The following is a 21,544-nucleotide window of genomic DNA, read 5'->3' on the forward strand; positions in this document are numbered from 1 at the left end:
GATAACTGCTATATTTAACTGTTCTATTACATCTTGCCTTAATGTGTGCGTGAGTGTTCTAATGGCCTCTTTTAAATCGTCTAGTGAATATTATGATTGTTTCTTTAAACTCGTCTGCGTGCATCTTTTCTTATTCATTTGTATACAAGTCTTATATACAGTTTATATACATTTATACAGTCGGATGTGTACACACATGATCAAGCTCCTTTGAAGATCCTTAAGTTGTATATCTACCTTAATAGTTCTTAACTCTGTGTGTGTGTGTGTGTGTGTGTGTGTGTGTGTGTGTGTGTGTGCATATATACACGTTAGGAGTTCACCATACCTTTTTTGTTATCTTGTGTTTTCTGGGATGTGGTTCTTTCTGTCACTGGCCAATGAGCTGCAAAGAGCATTCAAGACGAAAACGCAACGCTGATTTTCTGAAACTGAAATGTTTACCCACTTAAGCAGCCATCCAGTCTATTTCTCTTGCTTTTGATTCATTTATTTGTTTATTTCTATATCTTTCTTTTTCAGGGAGTGTTGCAATATTTTTGGCCTGGTTGTACTGGGTAAGATTTGGGCGATTATATTTAAAGCCAGCGGTTATAAAAATGAACCAATCGCTTTCTAAAATATACTGAATCTTGTTGAATTTTTCAGTCATACCTTTTTTTGTCTTGATATGAGAAAAAGACTACTACTGATCCTGACCGGATTTTTTATTGAATTTTACAAAGGAGTTATAACTTATCAAGGTCCGGAGGCCACTCAAGGATAAGGGTTAATACGGTAGTCAAAGAGAGAATATCGTAGTAATCGTTAGTAGCAGAAATTTGGTAAATTGGATTACTTAAGAGGATGGCTCATCAAGAACTTGTTTACATTGGACTTGAAGATAACTATGTTGTAGTCAGCTGGAAAGTAGGCAAACAGGCGTGCAGTTCTAAGAAAGAAGTTTTGTTCATGGAATCTATGTTCAGGTTTAGGTACAGATAAAGAGTGGGGAAAATTATTGATAATGGTTTCAGCTAGATGAGCGTTTTTCTGTGAATGTTTAGCAAGGGAATACCATAGATTGGCACCTGCCATGAAAATAACGATATTAAAGAACAACATGAAATTGTGACCAGCAGTATGCACAAAACAGGAAAAATGAAAATAAAAATTTAATTTATTTACTTGTTTACCGACAATATCGTTTGGTTATTAAATTAATTCAACCCAAATTGTTAAATCTGTTCTGATACTACACTTCATCATTTCTGTCCTTGGTTGGTGAAAGAAGCATTATTCTAGACTGAGGCAATTTTTATTTTTGTTTCAATCCAGTGTAGTTCTTTTTGGATGGTTGAATTTAGTGTCTGTCCCAAATTCCCCTTCACGAATAACAAAAACAAAAAAGAATCTGTGTGATATACATACCTATGACTGAAAAATAAATAAATAAATGGATGAAATAGTTTTATTTTTAAATAACAAAAGCAAATTTTATAGTTAAACCATGAGCGATCATTTCTTTGACAATCTTGTGCCGATCTTGTGATGTTATCTTCAAACTATGATGAAGGAACAAGGGAGATAATTCCAATTTTTTCTTAATGTGTTTTTAAAGGGTAATTCTGGACAATACTCAGCATATGTTTTTTATGAAAATTTTTATATATATATATATATATATATATATATATATATATATATACACACACACACACACACACGAGGGGTGTGCAAAAAGTAATGCTTATCATGTTTTACACTGAAACTTTCATCTCTCTGTTGTAGATAGTGACTGTATGGGATTCTAAGAAAGCAATTCTTGTCATTGATGCACGTCAGAAGCAGAGGTGCATCATTGAATTCTTGGCAAAAATGCATTAGGAATGGAGAATAATGGTGACTATGTAAAAACACAAATTCTAGAACAAAAAAGGTTGTTTGTTTTAATTTTACCTCTCCCATCTTCATAGCTCTTCAACTGTTTGAGTTAAAAAAAAATAGGAGACTTTACTTTTGGAATGACCTCATATGACACCCATGCACAGCGATTGTTCATTGCTGGCAAAAGTGCATTGAGAATGGTGGTGACTATGTAGAAAATAAATTCTGAAGAACAAAAGGTCGCTCATTTTAATGATAACACTCCAATCTTCAACTTTTTGAACTAAAACATTACAAGGTTTTACTTTGGAAACTGCCATCGTATATCTATAATATAAAGCTGAATGTGTGTGTGTGTGTGTGTGTGTGTGTGTGTGTGTGTGTGTGTGTGGTCACAAATAGGCTCCTATATGGTTGACTATTTTAAAAACTGATTACATATAATGATAGAAGATGTATCGAGACACAGGAATGGGTATGTTTGATCTGGCAGAACGGTGGTTCATTAAAATTGTGGGGTCTGCGTTCATGCCTGGTCCACAAAGTATGGAAATAAAAAAGTTAAAAATAAAAAAAAACGTTTTCAAGTGTTTTTGATATAGATGTACATAATAATACTTTGATAAGTATGTTTTAACTTAAATAGGGATGGTATAATAAAATTGTGGAGTCTGTGCTCGCGCCTGGCCTCCATAGAATGAAATAGGCACAAACTTTAATAAAGACTTTTCATATCTATCTGCGTAAGTATACTTTGATAATTATGTTTCAGTTTGAAGAAATATGGTATAATAAAATTATGGGGTGTTCGTTCGCACCTGACCTCCATAGAATGGAAATATGTCACAAAGTTTAACAAGGTTTTTTAATATAGATCCACAGAATATTGTGATAAGTGTTTCAGTGTGAACAGGTATCGTATAATAAATTATGGGGTTTATCTTATTTTTACTTTCATCATATTTTGCTTTGGTTTTGATACCCCAAATTCGAAGCTATCTCTTTATAACCCTTCCTTTTCATAATCTATCATACTTTCATAAATCAGAGTCCATTTTTGTAGGCTGTTTTTGAACCCAGTCAACGACGGGTACTTTTGCTAGTATATATATATATATATATATATATATATATATATATATATATATACGAGCAAACAGTTAATAAAACAAGTTAAAAAACACTTTGAGAAAGAGTTAAAAACATAATTAATCTGAAAAGGAAACATTTAATAAGTGGATAGTCCTTAATCCGCAGAGTTTCGAAGAAATACTTTCCTTCTCATCAGAGGGTAGGAATTAGCAAAATGCAGGATCGGATTTTGCATGCAAAAGTATTTGATGAAACAATAATAAGTCAAAGATCTTACTTGATAACAAAAAAGTGAAGCAGAGGGAATATGGTGTAGAAAAAGGTGATTACACGTGAATGGATAGTCTGGTGGAAGATAAATAATCCAATGACGGTAAAATCCAAATATATAACTTCAAGAAAGTTAATTGAATTTCCATTTGCACAAGTAAAATCCAAGGAAATCCCGTAATTTTATTTTATATATATATATATATATATATATATATATATACATATATATATATATATATATATATATATATATATATATATATATATAAAATAAAATTATAAAATTATAAAATTATATATATATATTTCTGTAGAAATATATTTTCTTATAATATATATTAATCCTAATTTAAGAAGCTCAATGTAATTACAGAGCAATATAGAGAATAAATGACAAAAAGTTATATTCTGAAATTCATGATGTTGACCATCTTATAATTTATTCCTTTACGAGTCAACTGAATTAAAGGAATAAATTATAAGATGGTCAACATCATGAATTTTGGAATATAACTTTTTGTCATTTATTCTCTCTCTCTCTCTCTATTTTTTTTTTTTTTTTTTTACACAGTGATCACCACTTATCAAGGCCCGGGAGCCACTCAGGGATAAGGGTTATTGCAAGTACATTACGTTAGTGTGGACTTTTGATGAAGTGTTTACTTAAGGGGGTGGTTCATTAGGAATTTGTTAACGTTGGACTTGAAGACATCCAAGTTGTAGTCCAGTGGGAAGCAGGCAGACGGAACAGAGTTCCACAGGCGTGCAGTTCTAAGAAAGAAGCTTTGTTCATGGAATCCACGTTTTGATTTAGGCACAGATATAGAGTGAGGCAAATCTTTGACAGTGGTTTCAGCTAGACGGGTGTTTATCGTGAAAGATTGGCGAGGGGGGACCAGAGATTGGAGCTCAGACGAGCACCTGCCATGGGAATAATGATAAAACAAAGATAGGCTTGCAACATCTGTTCTGTGGGAGAGAGGTTGCAGGGAAGAGAAAAGGGCATCCCCCACTAAACCACAAAGTCTATTTTGTACTCTGTCAAGGCAGGATGGGCTGTTTTTAGCAGCTCCTGTCCAGATGTGGCAGCAGTACTCCATCCTTGGGTGTACTTGGCTTTTATATAGATAGAGAATTGCATCAGTAGTGAGATATCTTCTGGAGCGGTAGAAGGATTCCACCATTTTTCCAGCGACCTTGGCAACAGACTTGATGTACGTGTTCCATTTCAGATCAGGAGTAAAGGTCAAGCCCAGAAGCTTGTCACAACATGGGGCCTCCCCTAAACGAAAGCCATCCATTTCAATTGATGCCAGATGGGGATCAGAGCACTAATGATGTAAAAATAGAAGCTTGGTTTTAGATGCATTAAAGGTAACCAGCCACCTCTTCCCCCACTGTACCACACGCTTGAGATCAGAGGAGAGAGAATGCAAGAGAACTTTGTCGTTTACAGCCTTTGATGTGTTGCCGTAGATGGTGTCATCAGCATAGATGTCAATGAATGATTTAAGTATATGTTTTGGGAGATCATTGATGTAGATCAGGAAGAGAGTTGGCCCAGGATGGACCCCTGAGGGACTCTAGCATAAATACTGTGGGCCTCTGATTTCTGCCCGTCAACCACTACTCTTATGAGCCTATCAGAGAGAAATGATTTAATGATTGAGAAAACATTTCCAGTTATACCGTAGCTGGAAATCTTGTGAAGTAAGCCTTTATGCCATACCTTATCGAAGGCCTTTGATATGTCAAGAGTAATTGCCCTAGAAAGGAAGCCTTTGTTGAGAGATTCGCTAATCCTATTAGATATAACCGTTAGCACATCTGCGGTAGATCTTGCAGAATGGAAACCATATTGTGTGTCACTGAGAAGGTTATTTTTGCTGAGGTGGTTGATTACTTCTCTATTTAATATGAATTCCAGCAACTTACTCATGACACACAGGAGACTTATTGGTCTGTACTGAGAGGGAGATGACTTATCAATCACCTGAATTCTTAAATACAGGGCATACTGATGAGGTTTTCCAGGGTGTTGGAAAGCACTTCTTAGAAACTCATTTAGAAAAAGGAACTGTCATTTAATATATATATATTTATTTTAGATTTAATGTTTTTATGAAAATATTTTATGTACAAAGCCAATTTCATTTCGCTGATAACATGTCACTTTTTTTGTTTAGCAACGTCAAGGCTTTTCATGAAGTTTGAGGTTTCATAACAGATAGGCATCTTACATGAAAATGTTGTAGTAGTAGCAATAATATTTTAATTAACGAAAACATTGGCGTCTCTCTCTTCCTCTCTCTCTCAAACAATAAAAAATGTAAAAAAAACAAAACAAAAACAATGAAAAAACAAATAACTGCTCAATTTTTGTTCCAAATATTTTAAATTAGAAAACTCATAGCGCTCGAGAGATTTGTGTTATCGTTTTTTACTACGGAATAACTTAAAATTAATTATTTCTTAACAACTTTTGCGTTTACCAGAAAGATAAAACTCTTAATTTTATAAAATTAAAAACAAATATAGTAGTGAGAACACGCTAATCGGATGCAACCCGGAGCGTTCGTAAATGTGTACTCCGGAATTAATGTCTCATTCCAGAATTAAATTTCAACCAATGAAATTTGCTGGAAGCGTGACACACAAAGAACACACATGCTATCGTATTAATGAATAGATTAACGATAACACCAGCCCCCCTCTCTCGCTTGCTCTCTCAAACAATTACAAAATATAAAACTGCAGTGATGCATTAATCTTTGTCACAAATATTTTAAATTAGAAAAATCTTATAGTGTCCGCTGGCCGAGAGATTTGTGTTATCATTTTTTACTACAGAATAACTTAAAATCAATTATTTCTTAACTTTTGCATTTACTAGAAAGATAAAACCCTAAATTTTATAGTATTAAAAACAAATACAGCGGTGAGAACATGGTAACTGAATGCTGCCTGGAGAGTTCGTAAATGTGTATTCTGTAATTAATGTATATTCTGGAATTAAATTAAAACCAATGAAATTTGCCGAAAAGAGTGACATACAAAAGAACACACATGCTATCGTATTAATATATAGATAATATAAGCTATATATCTATAAAAGTGAGAATGTGTTTGTGTGTGTGTGTGAGGGCACTGCTCAACCTATACACTCAACGAATTTTTGATTTACAGACTTGAAATTTAGTACATAGGGTATTCAGACATGTGGAAAACCTTTTCATTGGGTTTCATCCGGAAAAAGGGGCTGCTAAGGAGTCCAAATTAAAAAAATTTGGTACTTGCGGTTCATTGGATTTTTATCTGTTTGTCAACTGTTTCACGACTGCACATGCGCGAATCATTCACATTATGTTAAAAATAAGTAGGTTTGAAAACACTTCCAGCTGTCCAGCTGGCCTAATACTTGAATCACTCTCTTTAGGTTTTGATTTCGATATCAGCTCGAGTATTTAAAATTTTTTTTTTTTTACTTACAAGTGAACTGTTTAGAAAAAAAAAACAAAAAAAAAACAATACTCGCATGCATATGTCGCAGTTTCTGTATGAATTAAAATATAATAGGTGCTTCTACACTTTATTGCCGAAATTGGAGACGCCGTTTTATTTCACGCACCTGCTCTCCAAATCCAGGGGATACTATGGCCGAAGCATGAAATAAATAAAAAAATTAAACTGGAGAACGATTGCAGTTAAAACAAAAAATAAATAAATAAAAAAAAACAACCCACTTCCCCCTTAAAAAACAAAACAAAAAAACAATCATTTAAGTAAATTTGTTGTTGACTTTTCAAATTTGCTTTAATTAAAAAAAAAAAATGGGTACTTATACAGTTTAATGACGACATTAAAAAATGGAAATATTGAAAAAATATTTTTTTGTACGTACCTGTTATAGACTGAAGTTCTTCGAAAAAAAATTTCACTTCATTTGATCAAGTAGTTTTTTTTTTTTACAGCGAAAAACAATTATTTATCACGGCTACGTCAACGTGGCCATTTTGGAAATGTTATTGCAGCGCCCAGGAATTCCCCAAGGGCAGGTAACTTTCCCCAAGGGCCGGTAACTGCCCTACGTAGCAGAATACCTCCATTTTAGGCCAATCTAGCCCTTTTTTTTTTCCACCAGAATGAGAATTTTTTTTTTTTTTTTTGAAGACAGATGCCATTTTTTGAGTTTTTTTTTTTTTTTTTTTAATTTGTAACAGAAGAAAATAAAAAAAATAAAATATTAGAAAAATTAGAAATATGCAACCGAAATTTTCGAATTAAAAAAAAAAAAAACTTAGGGTTTGTATTACTGTATATGGATATGTTTTTAGTGTTTTTATTCAATGTAACATGTTTATTCAGCTCGAAAAGCATACAGTGTTTACCGATGTATTGGAAAATTCAAAATGGCGCCAGAGTCTCTCTTTAACACAGTAACTTCAGGAAAGACGTTATAAATAATAAACTAGACAAAGTACTGTTAGAAATTCGCTCAATATATATTACCGTGACATAAGTTGACATATATTCGGTGTTTTTTAAATAGTATTTTGTGTAGTTTATTATTTATAACACCTTTTCCCAAACTTACCATGTTAAAGAGAGTGTCGGGCAGTCGGGCACCATTTTGAATTTTCCAATACATCGGTAAACACTACTGCTCATGTTTCGAAAATAATCGCGTAAAAAATTCTTCAGTTCTTTGCATTCTTCAATTTCTTGGCATATTCAATAGTATTCTGCTTTAAAAATAAAATTTAAAAAAAACGGAAAAAAATTGCAGATGTGATGTGCGCATCTCATTCTGGCGAAAAAAAAAAGGCTAGATTGCGAAATCTGGCCTAAAATGGAGGTATTCTGCTAGGTACATTTCCAAAATGGGCACGTTGACGTCGTCGAGATAAATAATTGTTTTTCGCTGTAAAAAAAAAAAACTACTTGATCAAATGAAGTGAAATTTTTTTTCGAAGAACTTCAGTCTATAACAGATACGTACAAAAAATATTTTTTTCAATATTTCCATTTTTTAATGTCGTCATTAAACTGTATAAGTACCAAAATATGTTTAAAATTATTTGTTCGAAAACAAAACAAACTATTTTATAAATGTTGCTTTCATTACAAAATTGTTTTATTAAAATTATATTTTTTACGCAAACTTTTCAATAAATGTTTTTTCAATTATATGAATGTTTTGGTTTCGTTTTCAAATGGCGCTCGCCCAGTTTAAACCATTATATGTAATTTCATTTTCTGTTTTTAATAATAATAATAAAAAAAAAATGTTCCAGGAAAAACTTTCCCGTTCTCATTAATTAAATCGAAACATTTCCAATTAAACAATTATGGATATATGTTCTTTTACTTTCTTTATTTACTTTTTTTTTTTATAGTTCTTTCCGGAAGTTTTATTTTATTTTTTTTTTTTTTGTTATTATTTCATGCTTCGGCCATAGTTTAATATAATGTTCTCCCCTAAATTTGGAGAGCAAGTGCGTGAAATAAAATGGCGTCTCCAATTTCGGTAATAAAGTGTAGAAGCACCATATAATATACCGAGCGAGCGGCTGCTAGTATAATACAATCTCTTGGTTATTTCCGCTGACAACATGGGGCAAGAGGAGATAAATTTTCTCTCAATTTTAAAGTGTCTACTAACATTATTTATATTTTGTGAAGAAATTGTTATTTTTACGGTTACTGTTTCTACTTCAGTTCGGTTTCCTCCTCGCCATGTTAAGAATGACTTTTTCTAAATAATAACATATTTAGAAAAAGCACTTCTTAACACTCTGAGAATGATGCTTCCTTTATATATATATTTGTACTTTCATCTAACAAGTTAATAAACGAAAGATACCGTAAAAATGCAATTAAAAACGAAGGAGCAAGCGGAAACCATAACCTTATTAAAATTAATTTATTTTTAAATTATTTAAAATAAGTTAAAATATTTTTCTTTTTGTTTTCCAGGTCAATAGAACCAACATTCTAATAAAAAGAGGCCATTTAAATGTACTCTTTCAACTATTGTTATTATTACCCATGTTATCACCAAGTTTCGTGTGTTCTTTAGATTTCCGGTTTCTGCTAACCGTTCTGCTTCACGATGAACACCTTGAAAAAGTCCCTTTCTGAAATCTTTAAAGTTTTAAAATAAGCGAACGAAGTTGGCTTATTTTTTTTTTCTTCATAATTACCGAATATTTTAAAACTAGTAAACGTCAATTAGAAGGGACATTTCCAGGGCATTCATCATGAAGCAATAAAGTCAGTGGAAACCGGAAGTAAAAAAAAAAAAAGAAAACACGCGAAACTTGGTGATAACTATTATTTATTTTGTTGTGAGTCTAAACGGTTAAAACAAATACTAACAAAAATTCAAATCTCGTGCCTTTTAGAAAGGACCAATCAACGACGAGAAATAGAAACATTTGGACCAATCAGCGACAAGTAAAAAAACTTCAAGTCATCTTAAAGTTTTTCCATCATCATTTCGAGCCGCGCGTCCACTTAATTTTAAACTTCTTCATAGGGATTTCAAATAAAAGTAAGTTATTTTATTACTATTATTTTAAAATTTAATGCCTTTATTTTGTAATTAACATTTCGATTGAGTAAAATAATTAGATTGTAAGTTCTAATTTTAAAACAACTTGTTTGAAAATTATAAGTTCATTCATTCGCCTGAAAATTTTAGCAGTTTTAAAGCTTCTCGTCATTTTATTTGTTGATTTATTATTTAATTTTAAACAGTTTGTAATTTTGAAAATTATTATTTTTTAAAATTTTATTGCAGAAACTTCTACAAGTTTGGGTGCTTAGATAAAATACGGATCGTGCTATATAGAAAGTTGAAATCCGTTTTTACTTGAACTTTTTCATTAAATTGTTAGGTGAAAGTACAAAATAACCTCTCCCTCCTTTCGCCTGTTAAGATATGCTTTTTAAATATTAACGTTATTAAAATTTAAACAAGGTTTGTATTCTGCGTAAGTATCAAAGTCTGTTTCGAAATTTGTTGTTCGGTGAGGCTTTTTTTTTTTTATATTTTTATTTTAAGATACAGTCGACAGATTTTTCTTAATGTTTTAAGCAAAAACTATTGTCATGCTGAAAATAGTAATATTGTATCCAAAAATTACGAAAAATCGTAATTTATTTCTAGTTAAAAGTAATTTTTCGGAGTACAAAATAATCTGAAAAGCGCCAAGTTCAAGCCAAAATTAGAAAAAGAACAAGACCACAGACGCCAAAATTTATTCCTTTTCAGAACAACAAACGCTCCCTTAAACGCGCTGCGTACAGTCGGGATTGCCAAACGAGTGTGAAGATTGGACAACATCGGTGCCGATGCGTATTTCGCTATGGGGGTTGCAGTTGCACTCGTGTCCGTCCGCCAGTAATTTTTACGGAAAATTGGGTAAAATCGCATTTTGCTTAGACGTTATATGTAGGCAGTATGAGGCTACACACAAGGGACATAAAGAATATTTTAGATTACGGGTTTGTTTTACTCTACACATATATTCGAAAAAGTTGTCAAACAAATTTATAACAAATAAATGTTATCAAAGGCAAGATAAGTTACTTTTCTACCAAACTGGATATATTTTTTGTGTTTTTATTCAATGTAACATGTTTATTCAGCTCGAAAAACATGCAGTGTTTACCGATGTATTGGAAAATTCAAAATGGCGGCCGACTCTCTCTTAAACACGGTAAGTTCGAGAAAAGGTGTTATAAATAATAAACTAGACAAAATACTGTTAGAAATTCGCTCTATATTACCGTGACATAGGTTGACATATATTCGGTGTTTTTTTTTTTTTTTTTTTTTTTTAATAGTATTTTGTCTAGTTTATTATTTATAACACCTTTTCTCGAACTTACCGTGTTTAAGAGAGAGTCGGCCGCCATTTTGAATTTTCCAATACATCGGTAAACACTGCATGTTTTTCGAGCTGAATAAATGTTACATTGAATAAAAACACAAAAAATATATCCAGTTTGGTAGAAAAGTAACTTATCTTGCCTTTTGATAACATTTATTTGTTATATATTGGTTTTTTGACAACTTTTCGAATCTGTGTACAGTAATACAAACCCGGGGCATCAGTATTTTAAACTATGACCGAAGCAATGCTTCGGCGAAGCATGAAATAAATAACAAAAAAATTAAACCAGATAATGATTACTTCTGGAAACTAATTACTACGTGCTCCAGCGTAGTATAAACACCTCCACATGTTAAGAATGGTTTTCAAGGTTGGGGGTGTTTATACTACGCTTGTGCGTGTAGTTATTAGTTCTTTCCAGAAGTAATCATTAACTATTAATATTACTATTAATTTATTTTTATTTCGTGCTTTGGCCAAAGTTTAAAATAGTGATTTCTCCCTCTGATTATGACGACAGGTGCCCGAAAAAAATGGCGTCTCCATTTTCGGCGAGAAAATATAGTACCCTATTTAGGTACTGGTCGCGGTAAGAGTTCCCTGCCGAACACCCTAAAAAAACAATGACTTCTCCCCACGCATGCGCAAAGGACATGTTTTAGTTGCCATAGTAACAAAACTTTTTACTTTATAATAGCATTTTCTTTTTAAATGACAACGTTAATGTTTATGAATATTGAAATAAAATACATTACTACACATTTATTAATATCTTTTTTTTTTTTTTTTTACTGTTTATGTGTCACTTTTATCGACTTCTTTTCTTATATTGAAATATTATATATATGAAATATTGAAATTATTCTTATATTGAAATAAAAGACATTACTACACATTTATTAATCTTTTTTTTTACTGTTTGTGTCAATTTTATCGACTTTTTCTTTTCAATATAAGAATAATTTCAATATTTCATATATATATTTCAATATAAGAAAAGAAAAAGTCAATAAAAGTGACACATAAACAGTAAAAAAAAATATTAATGTGTAGTAATGTATTTTATTTCAATATTCATAAACATTAACGTTGTCATTTAAAAAGAAAATGCTATTAAAAGTTTAAAAAAAAAAAAGTTAAAAAAAGTCGATAAACTAAAACATGTCCTTTGCGCATGCGTGGGGAGAAGTCATTGTTTTTTTTTTTTGTTTTTTTTTTTTTAGGGTGTTCGGCAGGGAACTCTTACCGCGACCAGTACCGAACTTTATATTTTTATTACGAGTATTTGTTTAATTTCCGATTAAGCGAGTCATTCGTTCGACTGTTTTTTTTTGTATATATGCAGAATACAGACCGTGTTGAAATAATCCCATTAGTTAGAAATCCGATAGTAGGCCGCTAACATCCGGTGTGTCTGCTGCCGGAAGCGGTGACAAGACAAACTAGCCCCTTCGCTTATTTCTCTCACGCGCCTACATCTCCCTTGTGCATGTACTAACTTATTACGTTTTTCCGATCGTTATTTTTATTTTTTAGTTAATCATTGAAAAGATTTTTTTCGGTTCAATTTTAATTGAGAATTATTGAAATTATTATTTATTTTTTAACGTATTGGTAAAATTTTACTTTAAGGCCCGTCTCACGTTCGTATAGAAGAAAATGTTTTTTTTGTAGATTCCAGTGTGCTGAAAAAGAATATGAAAACCGTTTCCGTCGGAAATTTACCGTTTGCATGGTATGAACCTCGGAATGCTGGAAGTACGCGCGAGCGCGCGGAAACATAAGCGAGCTTTTTTAATGGCGGAATCGCGCGCGCACTCGCGTACCTGACGGCCTTTTCATAGAGCAATGTAATGTTTGGCGGAAAATTTCAAAGTAGATGAAAAACCAAGAAAAATAAAACAACTTTGCGGGGGAGGGGGATGTCGGAAATACCCTTTTTTTGTGGCGGACAAATCAGTTTTTTTTTTTTTTTTTTTTTTTTTTGAGGGGGGGTGAAGTTGGAATATCATTAATAATCTCGGAAAGACTTTTTTTTTTTTTTCAAAACAATTCTTTTTCTTTAGTGGCGGACAAATTACTTTTTTTGGGGGGGAGGGGGGATAAGTCGGAATCAGAATGATAAAAAATGTCAAAATGACACTTACATTATCTCCGTTGTTGGCAAATGTTCCTTGGCGCGTGTAACCGGTGGCTGCTGGGTGGGTGCTATAAACAAATATAACTTCCGGCGCAAATTAAACCCCACACCCCCACCCACCCCAATATATACGCGGAAGAATATCAATGAAAGAATTTTTCGAAATTTTTGAAATTATTATATTCTAAAATATATTATAGCACTTTTTGGGTGGAAAATTTAAAATTAGCTGAAAAAGAAATAAAACAAGAAAAGGAAAGCACTCGAAGTTGGAGTAGGGAGGGGGGGGTAATTTATCTTTTTTTTTTTTTTTTTTTTTTTTTTTACCTGGAACATAGAATTTTCAAATTTTCAAAAAGTAACGCACCGACATTTACCAATTAGAACACCATTTAACATTTTCCGAAGATTTTACTGTGTACATTGGGGGCGCGAGCGGGCGGGGGGGGGCGGATGTGATGTTGGGGCGCGCGCCCCAACATCACATCCCCCCCCCCGCCCGCTCGCGCCCCCAATGTACACAGTAAAATCTTCGGAAAATGTTAAATGGTGTTCTAATTGGTAAATGTCGGTGCGTTACTTTTTGAAAATTCTATGTTCCAGGTAAAAAAAAAAAAAAAAAAAAAAAAAAATTACCCCCCCCCCTCCCTACTCCAACTTCGAGTGCTTTCCTTTTCTTGTTTTATTTCTTTTTCAGCTAATTTTAAATTTTCCACCCAAAAAGTGCTATAATATATTTTAGAATATAATAATTTCAAAAATTTCGAAAAATTCTTTCATTGATATTCTTCCGCGTATATATTGGGGTGGGTGGGGGTGTGGGGTTTAATTTGCGCCGGAAGTTATATTTGTTTATAGCACCCACCCAGCAGCCACCGGTTACACGCGCCAAGGAACATTTGCCAACAACGGAGATAATGTAAGTTGTCAGCAACCTCAATTACCTATAAAACAAACAAATTAGAGTGGTCGGTGTTCTGTAGTAGCGTACCAAGAACTGTTTTGAAAAAAAAAAAAAAAAAAAAAATGTCTTTCCGAGATTATTAATGATATTCCAACTTCACCCCCCCCCCCTAAAAAAAAACTGATTTGTCCGCCACAAAAAAGGGTTTTCCGACATCCCCCTCCCCCGCAAAGTTGTTTTATTTTTCTTGTTTTTCATCTACTTTGAAATTTTCCGCCAAACATTACATTGCTCTATGAAAAGGCCGTCAGGTACGCGAGTGCGCGCGCGATTCCGCCATTAAAAAAGCTCGCTTATGTTTCCGCGCGCTCGCGCGTACTTCCAACATTCCGAGGTTCATACCATGCAAACGGTAAATTTCCGACGGAAACGGTTTTCATATTCTTTTTCAGCACACTGGAATCTACAAAAAAAACATTTTCTTCTATACGAACGTGAGACGGGCCTTAAAGTAAAATAATACCAACGTATTTGAAAAAAAGTCTTTAACTATAAATGAATTATTTATTTAGTTTATGAAGCAACAGAACTGTGCATCTGCATCACCAAATATTTTTTTTTATTAAAAGTGCAAATAAAGACTTATCTGTATAATTTTGATTCGGTAAAGGTGCACTATGCAGTATCTTTCCACCCTCAAAAAAGCCTTTAAAATTACTATATTGGCTTTTCGGGGATGCTGAAAACGAAAATAATGTTTAAAATTCTAGGAAATAAGTACTTTCCATAAAATCAATATTGCCCACTGGAGATATGCAACAAAGCCAGAACAGATTCCATAAGAGAACTTGCCTCTCCCCCTTGAAAAACAAATAACAAATTATGTGCGTGTCACTTAAATAGTAACTGGATAAACTGCTAAAAATGTTTAACACTGAGAAATGTTATGCACTAAATAATTGAAAGTAGACTGAAATAAATTGTTTCTTATTTGTTTATTAATCAGAGCCTGTAATCATCGAAAAATAAATGAGTTATCGCTGGAATTGTTTTAAAACGAATGAAAATATATGATGCAAATAAAAATATATTCTGAAAAGAAAGCTATTCTTACCAGTAAAATCGTTTCAGTTTAATTTACTAAAATAGGATTTCAAAAAATATTAAACTGATTTTGAATTATCTTGTATACTCTCTGGACGAAACTAGCGTAGGTTGACATTAACAGATGGCACATAAGTTTGTTTACACCATTAGCCATTACCTTGTTTACATACATTATTTCATGTTATTAAAACCTTACATTTCTTCCGAGGAGCGCCATGTTCATCATCGCGTAACCTACAGATGAAGTAGCTAGATTTTCACCACCTCTTCCACAAGTCCTCTTACGCCCCTATTCCACACTGTGTACATGTATACACAAGTTACGGATTCTTAACAGATTCATAAACGTATAGCCCAACGATTAAATTCCTGTCTGTCTATTCGAAAAATAACGATAAATTTAACGATTTTACTGGTAAGGATAGCTTTCTTTTCAGAATATATTTTTATTTGCATCATATATTTTCATTCATTTTAAAACAATTCCAGCGATAACTCATTTATTTTTCGATGATTACAGGCTCTGATTAATAAACAAATAAGAAGCAATTTATTTCAGTCTGCTTTCAAATCTGACCCCCAAGATCGCCATGGGCATGGAATCTGTGCCTACATTAAGGATGGCTTCCCGTGTGGCAGGTATATCTCTAGAGAAGATCCTAATTTACCCTATATGTGCTTCAGGGTTGCACTTGCTAACACCACTGCATTTATATTTGCCCTCTATAGGCCCCACAACAGCGGAGTTACTATCTTTAAGAGCATATCTGAGAAAATAGACCACATACTGTCTTCAAATCCCTCGGCTAACATCCACATCTGTGGTGACTTCAACGTCCATAACGTGGAATGGCTGACCCATTCAAATAAGACAGACGATGAGGGGAGGTTTTGTCATGATTTTGCCATTGCTTATGATCTCACTCAGATTGTTCGCGAACCCACCCGTGTGCCCGATACACCCGGTCAATATGCAAGCCTCTTAGACCTTTTTCTCTCAACTTCCCCTGAGCTATGTTCATATTCCGTTCATTCTCCTCTAGGATCCTCCGACCACTCCGTCGTATCAGTTAAGATAAAAACGAAATGTAAGAAGCCCCCAGACGTACCCCTCCACCGTACTGTATACCAATACTCTATGGCCGACTGGGATAGCTTCCGTACATTCATATCTGATTTACCTCTGCACTCCATGTTTAAAAAGGATGTGTCCTCTATAGTATCAGATCTGACCGAATGGTTAATTGCAGGCATAGACCAATTCATACCATCTAAAAAATTCCTACAAAAACCTAACAGCCAGCCATGGTTCTCCCCAGAATGTGCTGCTGCTATCGCGCACAGAAATCACTTTTTCCATAGCTACCAACGTAATAGATGCACTGAGACTAAAGCTGCTTTTAGGTCTGCCAGCAACCACTGTAAAAGAGTAATAAAAAATGCAAGAGAGCTATATGCCCAGTCTGTTAAATCCAAGGTAGCTGATCAGCGGCTTGGATCCCACCAGTTTTGGCAAATAACAAATAGAATCCTGAACAGAAATGTGCGTTCTATCCCAACCATTATCAATGGACCAGAGGTCATCTCGTCAGCGTCAGACAAGGCCAAACTATTTGCAAAGAACTTTGCAGCTAATTCTACCCTATGCGACGAAGGCCATCAACTCCTCATATTTCCTCCTATAACACAGAACAAGCTAGGTAACATACAAATATCCGTGCATGAGGTCGCCAAGCTAATAAAGAACCTAGATTCCAGTAAAGCAACTGGCCCTGATGGCATCCCAATTATAGTGTTAAAAAAGCTTCAACCAGAACTTGCTCCCATACTTACGAAACTATTTAAGCGCTGCCTTAAGGAGAAATGCTTTCCGACTCCCTGGAAGACCTCATCAGTTTGCCCTGTATTTAAGAATTCAGGTGATAAGTCATCTCCCTCTCAATACAGACCAATAAGTCTCCTGTGTGTTATGAGTAAGTTGCTGGAATCCATATTAAATAGAGAAATAGTCAACCACCTCAGCAGGAATAACCTTCTTAGTGACACACAATATGGTTTCCGCTCTGCAAGATCTACCGCAGATGTGCTGACGGTTATATCCCACAGGATTAGTGAATCTCTTGACAAAGGCTTCCTTTCTAGGGCAATTGCTCTCGACATATCAAAGGCCTTCGACAAGGTATGGCATAAGGGTCTACTTCACAAGATTTCCAGCTACGGTATAACTGGAAATGTTTTCTCAATCATTAAATCATTTCTCTCCGATAGGCTCATAAGAGTAGTGGTAGATGGACAAAAATCTGAGGCCTGCAATATAAATGCTGGAGTCCCTCAGGGGTCAATCCTGGGCCCAACTCTCTTCCTGATCTACATCAATGACCTCCCTAAACACATACTTAAATCATTCGTTGACATCTATGCTGATGACACGACCATCTACGGCAACACATCAAAGGCTGTAAATGACAAAGTTCTCTCTGATTCTCTCTCCTCTGATCTCGAGCGCGTGGTTCAGTGGGGGAAGATGTGGCTGGTTACCTTTAATGCATCCAAAACCAAACTGCTATCCTTACATCATCAACGCTCTGATCCCCATCTGGCATCAATTGTGATGGATGGCTCTCGTCTGGGTGAGGCCCCGTGTTTTGACAAGCTTCTGGGTTTGACCTTTACTCCTGATCTGAAATGGAACACGTACATCAAGTCTGTTGCCAAGGTCGCTGGAAAGATGGTGGGATCCTTCTACCGCTCCAGAAGATATCTCACTACGGATGCAATTCTCTATCTATATAAAAGCCAAGTACGTCCAAGGATGGAATACTGTTGCCATATCTGGGCAGGAGCGGCCAAAAACAGCCTATCCTGCCTTGACAGAGTACAAAATAGACTTCGTGGCTTAGTGGGGGATGCCCTTTTCTCTACGCTGCAACCTCTCTCCCACAGAAGAGACGTTGCGAGCCTGTCCTTGTTTTATCGTTATTTCCATGGCAGATGCTCGTCTGAACTCCAATCTCTGGTCCCCCCTCGCCAATCTTTCACAAAAAACACCCGTCTAGCTGAATCCACTGTGAAAAATTTCCCCCACTCTATATCTGTGCCTAAATCAAAACGCAGATTCCATGAACAAAGCTTCTTTCTTAGAACTGCACGCCTGTGGAACTCTGTTCCGTCTGCCTGCTTCCCTCCGGACTACAACTTGGATGTCTTCAAGTCCAATGTTAACAAATTCCTAATGAACCGCCCCCTTAAGTAAACATTTCAGCAAATCTCCTCACTAACGTAATGTACTTGCAATAACCCTTATCCCTGAGTGGCTTCCGGGCCTTGATAAGTGGTGATCACTGTGTAAAAAAAAAAAAAAAAAAAAAAAAGAAAATTCTTTTTTGGCAGAAGGGGGTCCGGGATTAAAGTTCTTTTATGAGACCATTCTGTACTTTCACCTACCTATTTCAAACAAAATATGACAAATTGGGGGGAGGGTGATAGGGAATTACATTAGAAACATAAAATAGCAAAATATTTCGTTTATTGTTTTTAATTTTTGGTAAATATTGACCAACACAACTTACCTTAAAAAAAATTGTCTTCGTGAGGAGTTGGGGGGAGGGGGTGTCTATTCTGAAAGCTGTTCGTAACATTAGGAGGGGGGGGGAGCAGCAGCAACATCAACAACAACGGTACTATAATTTTTATTGAGGGGGCTATGCTTTCACCGGGCAATGCTGCTTAGCGGATACTGCTAGTCAATAATAAATGGTGGCGATTGTCTAAAGTAAAATAAAATCTATGTACAAAAGTGAAAGAATTTAGGTGATCGAAATAGGATTTTAAAATGTTAAACTGCCTTACAATTATGATTAATGAAAAATGTTTAGATAATTATAATCTAATGATAATCTGATATTGTTAGCAGAAAGTCTTTTATTTGAGGATCTATTCTGGAATAGTGGATTGGAAGTGCATATAAATATGAAGTGACATAACTTTGTTAAAATTCTAATTTATAAATAAACTAGCGGGAGTACCTGGCGTTACCTGGGTGTGTGTAGGTGGTGTAGTAAGGAATCCCGGAGAGGGGGAATTTAAAAAAAAAAAAAAAAAAAAAAAATGGTAGTGGAGAGGGATCAAAACAGACAGTTTAGGTGAAAAAAGGTGTTTTTAAAAAAAGTTGTAAACAGGCAAGCTCGAACCTATGACGCGAAGGAGAAAAAAAAAAAAAAGTAACGTCTTAGCCGATGTCTCTATCACGCAACCGGAAGTTAAGAGCATTGAAATTAAGCGTAGTTAATCCAATGATGACTGGCTAAAATGTCGGCAAAAAAGTTACCTCTCCTTGTACAAAACTGCCTAGTTGAGGGTGAGGAATGAATTGTTTTTGGCTTATTTTTTTGATGTTATCTGAAGGATCAAGCTTGAAAACTATACAGATCTTGTGAGGATCTGCTGTGTCAAATTTTTGCGACACACACACACACACATATTTTGCCTTTTATATATTAGACTTGCCCGGGTATTTGGAGATGTGTTGAACAAAAAAAAAAAAAAAAAAAAAGCGGTGGTAGTAAGCAGGCAGGCTTGAACCCGTACCGCAAAGGAGAAAAAGAACATGAAAAAAAGAAACTTAATGTCTTTGCCGTTGCGTCCATCGCCAAACCGGAAGTGGCGAAGGTTAGAATTAAGGCTAGTCAATCGAAAAGAGGGGATGACTTTAAAAAAAAGTGAAAAATAGCTTAAATAAGCCTGTTTCAATATTAAAATTTAAAAAATCGGTGGGTACCCGGCGTTGCCCAGGTGTTTTTGGGTGTGTGTGTTCGGTTGGTGGTGGTGGGTGTTAATGAAAACCTAAGAATAAGCGAAGTGAAAAACAGAAAAATGAACGTTACGTGAAAAATGGCTTAAATAACCCTGCTTCAATATTTAAATTTAAAAAATCAAAAAAAAAAAAAAGAAGACATCTCATATCACAATTCGAACCCAAAACGTTTAGATGACGACTCGGCGCTCTAACCAACTGACCTAACACGACGTACACAAAGTTAGGTCTTTTTAAATCTTTAAACTAAATCAGGTTACGACGTCGTATGACGCATGCGTAGAAGCGACTTTGTCATGAGAGGATGGTTTTTGCTGTCAAAAACTATTAAAATGCATTTCACAATTTTAAGTTTCCATGTGACATCAGCATCGGTCAGTCATATTGTCTATTCAACCTACAAAAGCCCATATTGCCTAAACGAACACGCGCACTTAACAGGGTATGTAAAAGAGCAACTTATCTTTGGTAACATGTTTTTTGTATGTATTTTCTCTTGTTAAAAAATGCCCTAAAATCCTATATAATAATGGCACAATCTATAAACTGCAGAAGCGCCAAAACTTTGATTTACTTATGTATTGCTTGAAGCAAGACAATCAAACACTGCAAAAACTGAATTTGGGAAGTAGATAAACAATAATCAAGCAAATTAAAATCGAACAATAATTTTAAGATGAAAACTATTTAAATTCAAAGAATAATTTAAATAGAAAGTTACTAGTACATAAATATCTTTTGAAATCAAACTTATGAAAAAATCTGGATAATTTAGTTAAAATGGCTTTCTACGAAAAAATTTTTGGGTTCTTTGACTTGATAATTAAAAAAAAACAAATACAAAAAATTTTTTAGGTTCTTAATTCTTAAAATAATTACTGGTTACTTCCCCTTATGTTCTCTAGAGAAATATGGCCTCGTCTGTCACTTATCGGCAAACTGCTTGATCAATTTTTGATTTTTGGAATATGCAATCTTCATTCTGTGACAAGTAGGCACGATATAAAAGTTCATCTTTGTTTATCGCTGTAAGTGCCAATCTGTATAAGCACAAAAACATTTTATAAAAATTTCAAGAAATTATAAGAAATACGACTACTTTTTTAAAAAAAATTTGGAATTTTTTTAATGTTAATTAAAAAAAAAAAAAAAAAAAGAATGAAAATATTACAAAAGAAAAGGAAGCTGCTGCTAATATATTTTTTAAATGCAACAAAGTTAACATAATACAAATGTAGTCTTTAATCAATGGCACATTGTTCAAAGTTACCAAAATTTGAATATCTTGAATAATAAATTGGAGTGTTTTCAATAAAATTTGGTTATTTTTATCACTATAACAAGTTTTTAATAAAAATTAGAACTTTACAAGGTTAGATAAAAAAGTTTTAACACAAATGTTTTTTAATATTCTAAACAGGTTTTTTTTTTTTTATCATTATTTGATT

The 21,544-nt window shown here is 34.1% G+C and overlaps 1 protein-coding gene across 1 annotated transcript in view; it reads left to right on the forward strand.

Moving 5' to 3' along the window:
- Positions 1 to 9,652: 9,652 nt before the first annotated feature.
- The window catches only part of LOC145261161 (cell division cycle protein 20 homolog), a 45,722-nt gene continuing 33,830 nt past the window's right edge, over positions 9,653 to 21,544 (forward strand). Inside the window, exon 1 of the mRNA XM_080119483.1 lies at positions 9,653 to 9,784. The gene's annotated coding sequence lies outside the window, so the exon portion shown is untranslated. The remainder of the gene's footprint in view (positions 9,785 to 21,544) is intronic.

This window comes from Euprymna scolopes, chromosome 37 (genome assembly GCF_053919585.1).
Source record: "Euprymna scolopes isolate OS-2025 chromosome 37, ASM5391958v1, whole genome shotgun sequence".
Lineage (NCBI taxonomy): Eukaryota > Metazoa > Mollusca > Cephalopoda > Sepiida > Sepiolidae > Euprymna > Euprymna scolopes.